Source organism: Phaseolus vulgaris, chromosome 8 (genome assembly GCF_051622355.1).
Source record: "Phaseolus vulgaris cultivar YP4 chromosome 8, ASM5162235v1, whole genome shotgun sequence".
In the NCBI taxonomy this organism is placed as follows: Eukaryota; Viridiplantae; Streptophyta; class Magnoliopsida; order Fabales; family Fabaceae; genus Phaseolus; species Phaseolus vulgaris.
In genome coordinates, this window is record NC_143505.1 from 17,028,262 (window position 1) to 17,037,424 (window position 9,163).

Genomic DNA, 9,163 nt, shown 5'->3' on the forward strand with positions numbered 1-9,163 from the left:
GTATATGGCGCATGAAGACGCAACACCATGGATAATCCTAAGAGGCGTAAGGGCCCATTAGAGTTAGGGTTTCCAGGGAAGTTGCATGCATGACACATGGATACTTAAGGCACCCACGAAACAAATGGCGTGGGATATTAGGTGCACAAGTTGGTACCTAGGCGTCCACTCTGTTTTTCGTTGCACTCCAATTAAGGGAAGTTCATGTGCCAGATACGCTAAGATTACACGATAGCGGCACAAGGACATTCTCCAAGGAACCCTAGACAAGGGTAACAAAACAGAGGTAAACCCTAGTTTCAACCTATATAAAGGGTGCTAAGAACCCTAGTAAGGTACACAGTTTCTAAGACTGAAACTACTTTATATACTTATTGTTCTTTGCTCTAATACTGACTTGAGCGTCGGAGTGCAAACGAACGCTAGGGCGCCCCTTTGTCTTTGCAGGTGAGAGGATTTCTAGACCAAGAAGGCACAATTCTTAGGCAAGATTGAAGGGCCAAAGCTGCTGTTGGAGTCAACCAGCGAGAACATTGCTATATTTTCTTTTGTCTATTTAATGCTTTTATAAGTGCCCATGCTGTATCTACACAAAGGTGGAAGAATTAGTTCTAATTTTTTCAACAGTGGTATCATAGCCTGGTTCTGATACAAGATGGAATGAGCCATTATTGATTGAGATATGTTTAAGTTGACAGAAGACAAATATTCCTATTGGAAGCCCATGATGGAGGATCACTTATAGTGTAAGAATAAGCACAAGCCCATTTCTTGCAAAGACGAGCCAAAAGGTAAGAGTGACAAAGATTGAGAACTTTTTTAATTGAAAAGTTTTTGCGAAAGTATATTGATATAAATTTGTTTGAGCATGTGCCCATATACACAAATGCTTGTGGGTTGTGGTCAAACTTGAATATATGATTCAAAAGAAAACTCCAAGAAATAAAGCATCTCTTGTCAGAAGACTGATGAAACTTGACTACAAGGATGGTCAAAGTATGATGGAACACTTGAATTCATTCAAGGGTCTTTTCAAACAGTTGACAAAGATAGATGTGAAGATTGAGGATGAGTTACAAACACTTTTGCTACTCCGTTCGTTGCCTGAAAGTTATGACACATAACTCAGATCGAGATGAGAAGGTTTCAATAGACATTGTTTCAGATAGTCTATTGAATGAAGAATCCAGAAGGAAAGAAAAAAGTATGTTTTATTTCAATTTAAAGCAAATGTTATAGAGAAACGAGAAAGAAGTGAAACTCATGGGAGATATGAATCACGTGGAAGAAGAAAAATCAAAGCCAAAGGTCGTCTCAATCTTGCACCAAAACAATAATTGTTACTACTGTAATGAAGAAGGTCATAAGAGATCTGAATGCAGATTTCTGAAGAGAGACCAAAATGTTGGAATTGTCCATCCAAACTTAGTTGATCCAAAGAAGAAGGATTGTACTCCAACCACAGTCATTGTTGTAGACAATGTTATTTTTCTCATTGAAGAAGACAATTACTTAAATGTTGCATATGGTGATTACTCTTGGATTGTTGACCCTTGTGCCTCTTTCAATGTAAGTCCATATGAAGATTTCTTTTCACATTACAAGAAAGGTGATTATGGTACTGTGAAAATGAGAAACCATGTTACAAGTAAGATTGTAGGTATTGATGATATCGTTTTACACAGGAACAAGCTTGTACGAAAGGAGACGAGGCATGTTCCAGAAATGCGTCTCAACCTTATCTCAATGGGTAAGTTGGATGATGCTAGTTTTATAAGTCACTTTGATACTGGAAAGTGGAAACTAGAAAAAGGGAACCTAGTCATTACTATAGGTTCAAATGAAGGATCTTTATACATTATGCAAGGAAAAAATTTGTTATGGAGAAGCAAATGTTGCTACAGACTCCAAAGATCTTTGGCACATACAATTAGGGCATATGAGTGGAAAGCGCTCCAAATACTCGCCTAAAACCACTTGCCAAGTATAAATGGTCAAATATTGGAATCTTGTACTCTGATGTAGAACTCTTATTATTGTGCAAACGTTATATGGTTTTGTAATGTACTATGAACAATTATAAAGATGCAAATATATTGACATACATATATATATATATATATCTATGAGGTTATGTTATGATTAATGTTCTCTTTAAGATAATCTTATTACCAAAAAAAGCTACTCCCAATTTATAATCAAGTAATAACTATTTATATAATAGTTGGGGTGTTACATTTACTGAACAAGGAAGCTTTGATGATTTCCAAATCTATCTTGAAGACTTGCTATTGTATGTGTCTAGCAAGGTAGATTTTGTCTTGTAAATTTTCATCTCATAATGATCGAAGTAAACCTGTTTAAAATCTCCTTTAAATGCTTTGCTTTCCAAATTTGTGTTTATTTTAATTAGTTCATTCGTATATTAATCAATTGAATTTACTTCTATTTAAGTATGTTGACTATAACAAGTATTTTAACAAATTGATTTATCGTCTCAATCGAATGAAACCACTTAAAGGTTTTTAAGGATTTAAAAATGATTTGTTTTCTTTTTTGTCTTTTCTGTTAAGTGAAATCAACTAGTTATTTCGATAAATGAACCAATTTTTTATATAGTGATTTCATTAGTTAAAGAAAACAGTCAGTTAGTTTCAAAAATCAAGTAAATGATTTAAAAAAATTATTATGTTTATCAAACTTTTTAATTGATTTAAATTGATTTCATTAAATGATCAAATTGTTTTAACAATCTTTCTTAGCTTACATAAAGATGTTTTTTCTAATCATTTAAAAGAACACTTTTTGAAAGAGAGAAATAAACTGTTTTAAAATCATTCTTGGAGATTACATTTGAATCTTGGATCATTGTTGTGATGTAAAGTAGGTTAAGGGTTGTCAATTCATTTGTATCGAACCCAAGTGTATTCAAACTTCATTCTTCTTTACTGTTTTGTTTTGTAAATAGATAAAGATAGGGTTTATGAATTTTGTGTGTGGTTAAGAGTGTTGTGTATTCTTGAAGGGTTGAAGATCAACACTCTTGGTTGTTCTTGTAATCTTGTTTAATTGCTTTAGTGGATTCTCAGTGGTGAGATGTGGATGTAATTCTTGGTTAAGAGTGAACCTGTATAATTCTCTTGTGTATTATCTCTCTCTTACTATGATATTTGTCATATAATCTGCTTTAAGTGTTTTGTGTATAAATCAATCAATTGAATTCTCGAAAATATTGATTTATATTTTGGTTATACACCTTATATGCTTTTTATAATCAGTTGAACAGGTTAATCAATTAGTTGATTTAATTGAGTTTTCAATCTAACACCAATATTTGTGAAAATCTTACGAAAACAATTCACCCCCTCCCCTCTTGTTTCAAGCCACCTATTCTAACAACATTAACTACCTCTAATAAATCGTTGTCATAAGGACAAAGGTTTGAATATAAGCTACAATAATCTTTTTCAAGACATCTATAAATATACACTCCCCCATATAGAAAGGACTAGTGATAATGAGTGATTCTATGTGTATCTAAACGAAATTAATTGTTGTGCATGAAAAACTATCGTAAAGCTTCTTTAAGTGCAAGATCAATAAACGACAAAAAGAGTGTCATTTCTTATAAAGCCTTCACCTTCACTTCTTGAAATTTATTCTCTTGACAAGGAGTGTTCATTGTTCATATCCTGTCTTTAAAGAATTTTCCTTATGATCTTTTAAACTATTTTTTGTAGTAGTCGAGGAAATAAATGGGATAGTTAGGAGCGACTTTGTTTACTCAGTGTTAGTAAAAAAATGAAAGTGATAATACTTGTAATCAAGTTTTTGATTAGTGGGTCATTTACGAGAAGGAGAACTACACAAATAACTTAGTGTTGGCGTGAACTAATATAAAATTATAGGTATTGTACTCCTAATCATTTAATATTGTAGCAACCATCAACTTTCATTTTCAAGCTCTTGCGAAAATCATTTTGAAATGTTTTTTTTTACTATTAGAAGATCATCCCCAATCATCTAATCTTCATCCTATTGCATAAAGTTTTCAAAACATTTTGAAAAGCTTTATTCAACAATTTTTCTAGATGTAACATATTATTTTATCTTATCACTTTTAGATGCTTGACCGAAGAAACACTATATCAAAATTCAATCCTTACTATATTTATATCGCTTGATCAACCAATTCATTAAGATATGCATGTAAATATTAACAACTAAAAATAGAATTATAAAAGAACTATAAACCAAAGTTTTCAACTTAAATAATTTTCATATCAAGTTTAAATCAAATCATATATATATATATATATATATATATATATAAGATTAAATTCCATATAAAATTTCTATACTTCAAAAATCACAATTCAACGATAATTCTAATATTGTACTGGTTGGTACCGGATAAGTCATGTCACTTGGTCTCGATGACCGATCGACTACATTAATATATATTAAAAGCACTCAATAAAGGACAATTATGAAAATTCCCTACGAATTATGATTATGTTCTACCAAATTCAGGTGACATCAATATATCTCCCTATAAATTAGGGATCATGTTATACGTCAGTTAGCAACTAATATTTGATTGATTCGGCCCATCACAAGAAGAGTTCATGACTAAACACTATAAATAAACTCTTCACAGAGGTGTAAGGTACGCTTTAGTCAGCTTTACAATATACATTCTTTACACAGAGTACTTACTTGAATGTTAGAGTACCTTTTTCAAGTCTACCCAATCGAGCACCAATAACAAAAGGAATTGAATAAAGAAATGAAGAGACAACCGACAGATCATAAATTGTACAACCAAAGGTACTATATACATCTCTCTTTGTCCATAGAGATACAAATACATACGACCATATCACACCATAATATTTACACTCAAGAAAGCTAAAAAAAAATTAATTCCCTAATACAAGTAATATTTCAATAGTTCAATCTTAATATGGTGAACATGTATGTTCTAAAACACCTAATCTCTTTCAAACTTACATAACCATCTAACCTAATTCAATTTCAGGTTAACTTTTCTTACTTGACAACGTCTTGTTTTTCAAGAAATCTGTCTCTAAAGAAAAGAATGAGCTGAAGATCGTCAAGGTTGCTTTCAGAAAGTAAAACTTTGATCAAAGTTTTTTTCGACTAAGTTTATATATACTACTCTCAATTATCTTAAAAAAAATATGAAAAGCATTACCTATTAAGAAGTGAATTTTAAGCTTAACTCAACCCCATAAAACTAACTCAATGAGGTGAGGTTTGCACCCACTTATATACAATGAAATGTCCTAATCTCTAGTCGATGTGGGATCTCCAACACCCCCCCCCCCTCACGTCGAGACTGTCAACTCGTGCGTGGGACTATATATTATGGGTGGTCCGATAGCGGCCCGATAGCGGGTGACCTGATAAACCCAACAAATACTCGCTAGGATAGGCTTGAAATAACTCTGATACCATATTACAGTTAATGAAGATGAATATTCCTTGTCTGATGTGGTGCATCAAATGGAGCGCACGTAATCGCATGAAATCGCAATGGAGAAAGGGAGGTTATGATGAAACCTAATTGCAAATGAAAAAGAGACAATGACTTAAGCATAAAAGAGAGAAAAGCATAGAAAAGAAAATACAAAAGAAATTCTTATTTACTTGTGTATTAGAGAGTAAAATACATGGTGTATATATAAGAAAAAAATTAAGACCTAACTGAAACAGAAAAGGAAAGTTTGACCAAACAAACAAAGCCCAATAAATTAAAAGAGAAAAACTAAATATGTTAACATTGTCAAAAAATTACTGAGAAAAAGTCAAAAAGAAGTTTATGATTTAAAAAGATAATAATTTTAGAAAAAGAAAAAAATAAAATTATTTTAATTTTTGTATATAACCTTTTTACTTAAAACACATTTATCATTATTAAATACTTTCACCGTAAGGTTTATACTTACTTTTTAAAGTTAAATTCATTTTTTTTATCAGCAAGTTAAATTCAATATAAAATTATATAATCAAATCATGTATACATGAAAGGAGTTAGATATAGAAAAAAAAACTATGTATAGTATAAAAAAAACAACAAATATACTCCATTTGCAAACATAAATAATTAAGATTATTAATAGTGTGTACTTGTAAACTTAAAATATATCAGAATTTAAAGTTTTTACTAATTGTTTTTACAAACTTCTAACAATTTTTTACTGCCAATTAATTTTTGTCATCAATCTTACTTGTAGTCAACCTTTATCTTCAATCTACATATTAATGATGGCTTGATTTTGATGTTATAAATCTTCAATTTTATAACAATGAAGCATCAAAATAACATTATTTTAACACAACCAAAATAATGTGGACATTGAGAATTATCCATTAAAGATCTTCTCTCCTTTCTTGCATTTAGTAAATATTAAAATTTTATTAAGTAAAACCCCTGCAACAACGTAGGAAGCTTCTTCTTGCACCACCACATTTTCTTTTGCACCTTCATGGGATGGTGAAACTATCATTTGACCCTTAATAAAAGAAACCCTGCATCACCACTCTTATCTCTTCTCTTCTTCACTTTTTTCCATGCACTAGAAATCTCACCATCCAAAACTCACACTACAAGAAAATCATGAAATATAAACTTTAGATACCAAAATAATTAGTTGCAATAGTAACTAAATTAGAGACCATTTTAGAAACTAAAAAAAAATTGATTTCTAAATTAGTTTATATTATTGTTAAATAGTTTCTAAATTTGTATCTAATTAGCAACCAAGGTTTTAGAGACCAAATTTAGAAACTAAATAATTGGTAGTTAAAACCTTAGTTGCTAATTAGATATCAAATTAGAAATTATTTAACATTAATAGAAACTAATTTAGAAACCAATTCTTTTTTAGTTTCTAAAATTGTCTCTAATTTAGTTACTATTGTAACTAATTATTTTGGTCTCTAAAAATTGATTTCTATTTCATGATTTTCTTGTAATATCAACTTTAGAAATGTAAATCATAAAATAATGATGTTCATCAAGAAAGGAACGGTAAGCTAAAAGATGTGATTTTCACACAACAATAAAGATGTCATTCTTTCAATAGATATTGTATTCTAGATGTTAAAATTTGAAATACAAATTTTATATTTCAGATTAGATATTTAAGATTATTTAATTCAAAATTTAAATATTAATTTTTGAATTGTGTAATTGAAAAAAGTCTCCAACGAAAATGTAAAAAAATATCAATAGAAAATCAGGTAATTTTGGTATTTTAAATTTCAATAAGTATGGAGGTACATAAAAAAGATATAGAGGTGTGAGAAGAACCTGCCCAACATTATGGGCTTCTGTGATATGAATGGGAAGATAATTATGGGTTTATGTCCAAATAAAACATATAATTAGGAAAGGTGTAAGACATAACAATTTTAAAGGAAAAAAACCACAAAAGTTAATATCATATATTATAAAAATATCATCACCTATAAATCATTATAAAAAAATTATTAAATAGAAATCAATTTTAAAAATTAAAACTAATTAGTTATTATATTAAATAAATTAGAAATTATTTTAAAAATTAAAAAATTATTGATTTCTAAATTAGTTTATATTATTGATAAATAATTTCTAAATTGGTATCTAATTAGTTACAAGTTTTTTCTACCAAATTTTGAATTGATAGCTAAATAAATACCAAATTTTGAATTGATAGCTAAATAAATACCAAATTTTGAATTGATAGCTAAATAAATACCAATTTAAAAATAATTGATCAATAATATAAATTAAGTTAGAAAGCAATAACTTTTTTTAATTTATAAAATAATTTTTAATTCAGTTAATATAACAATTAATTATATTTTATTTTTAAAATTAGTTTATATTTAATGATTTTGAATAGTTTATTATATCCTATATCTTAGTTGTAAAATTCACACAATTTACCATCATGTTAACAAAATTATTAACATAAAAAGTGAATCCACGCGAAGAAAATTTTCTTCCAAAAATTGCATAATAAAATGTAAAAAACGAAAGAAACGAAAGAGGAATTTTTGGAGGAATTTATTTCTATTTAAATTTTCTCAATCTGTTTTCTTTTAAAGTTTTGCATTAGAAATATAGAATGTAAAAATTATTTTCAATCTTCCCTACACAAATATTTTAAAAATGGAAAATAGAGCAAATTGACATTTCATAATTAAAAAGTAAAAATAAAACAATAAAGTGCTTCCGTAATTTTTTAGCATTTAACAAGAAATTCTAAACTGGTTTATAACATTAGAAACTATAAAATGAGGATTTCAATTTAATCATAAAATAAATCATCCTTATATTATTTTACTTTTGATCTAACTTTTATTTTGAAAATAAAGTAACTATTTCTGCTAATATATATTGGGAAAATTAAATTTATTCCTTTCAGGTTATGTTAATCTCCTTTGTTTTAAAGAAAGGCATCCACCTCCCTTAAGTTTTTATTTGATTCAAATATCATAGTGAATAAAATTAATTTAAAAATCATAAAAATTAATTTAAAAAATATAAAGAATTAAAATTTTATAAATAAATAAAAAATTAATTATAGAAATATCATATCCACCCGTTTTAAAGCGTTTTAAAATGACATATTTTTCTAGTTTTAAAGTAAATATTCTCACCCCTTATGTCATAAAAAATATAACATTCATACATCTTATTTTATTATTTAATTTATATTTATACTTTCAAGTTCCTAAAAAATATTTATATTTCTATAAAACCATGTTTAAATATAATAAATATTAATAATATATTTTATAAATATTTTTATTTAATTAAAACAATGTTTTTCCATAAAAATATTTTTTTTTATATTTTTATAAGACAATTTATAATTGAGTCACAACATAATTTTTTAGATAATATTAATGTAAAATAATTAAATAATTTAATATTTATTTTTTAATAATATTTATTTTAAAATAAAATAAGGAGCATACAAATTACTTTATTAAAAACATAAGAAAAATCAATTTTATTTTATTTAAAATGTAAGAAGGTAAAATACCTTTTAAATGCTAAATAAGATGCGATTATTATTTTATTAAAGATTTAGAAAACATAAATGTGTGTTTTAAAATTAAACAAATGTGAATATAAGGATAA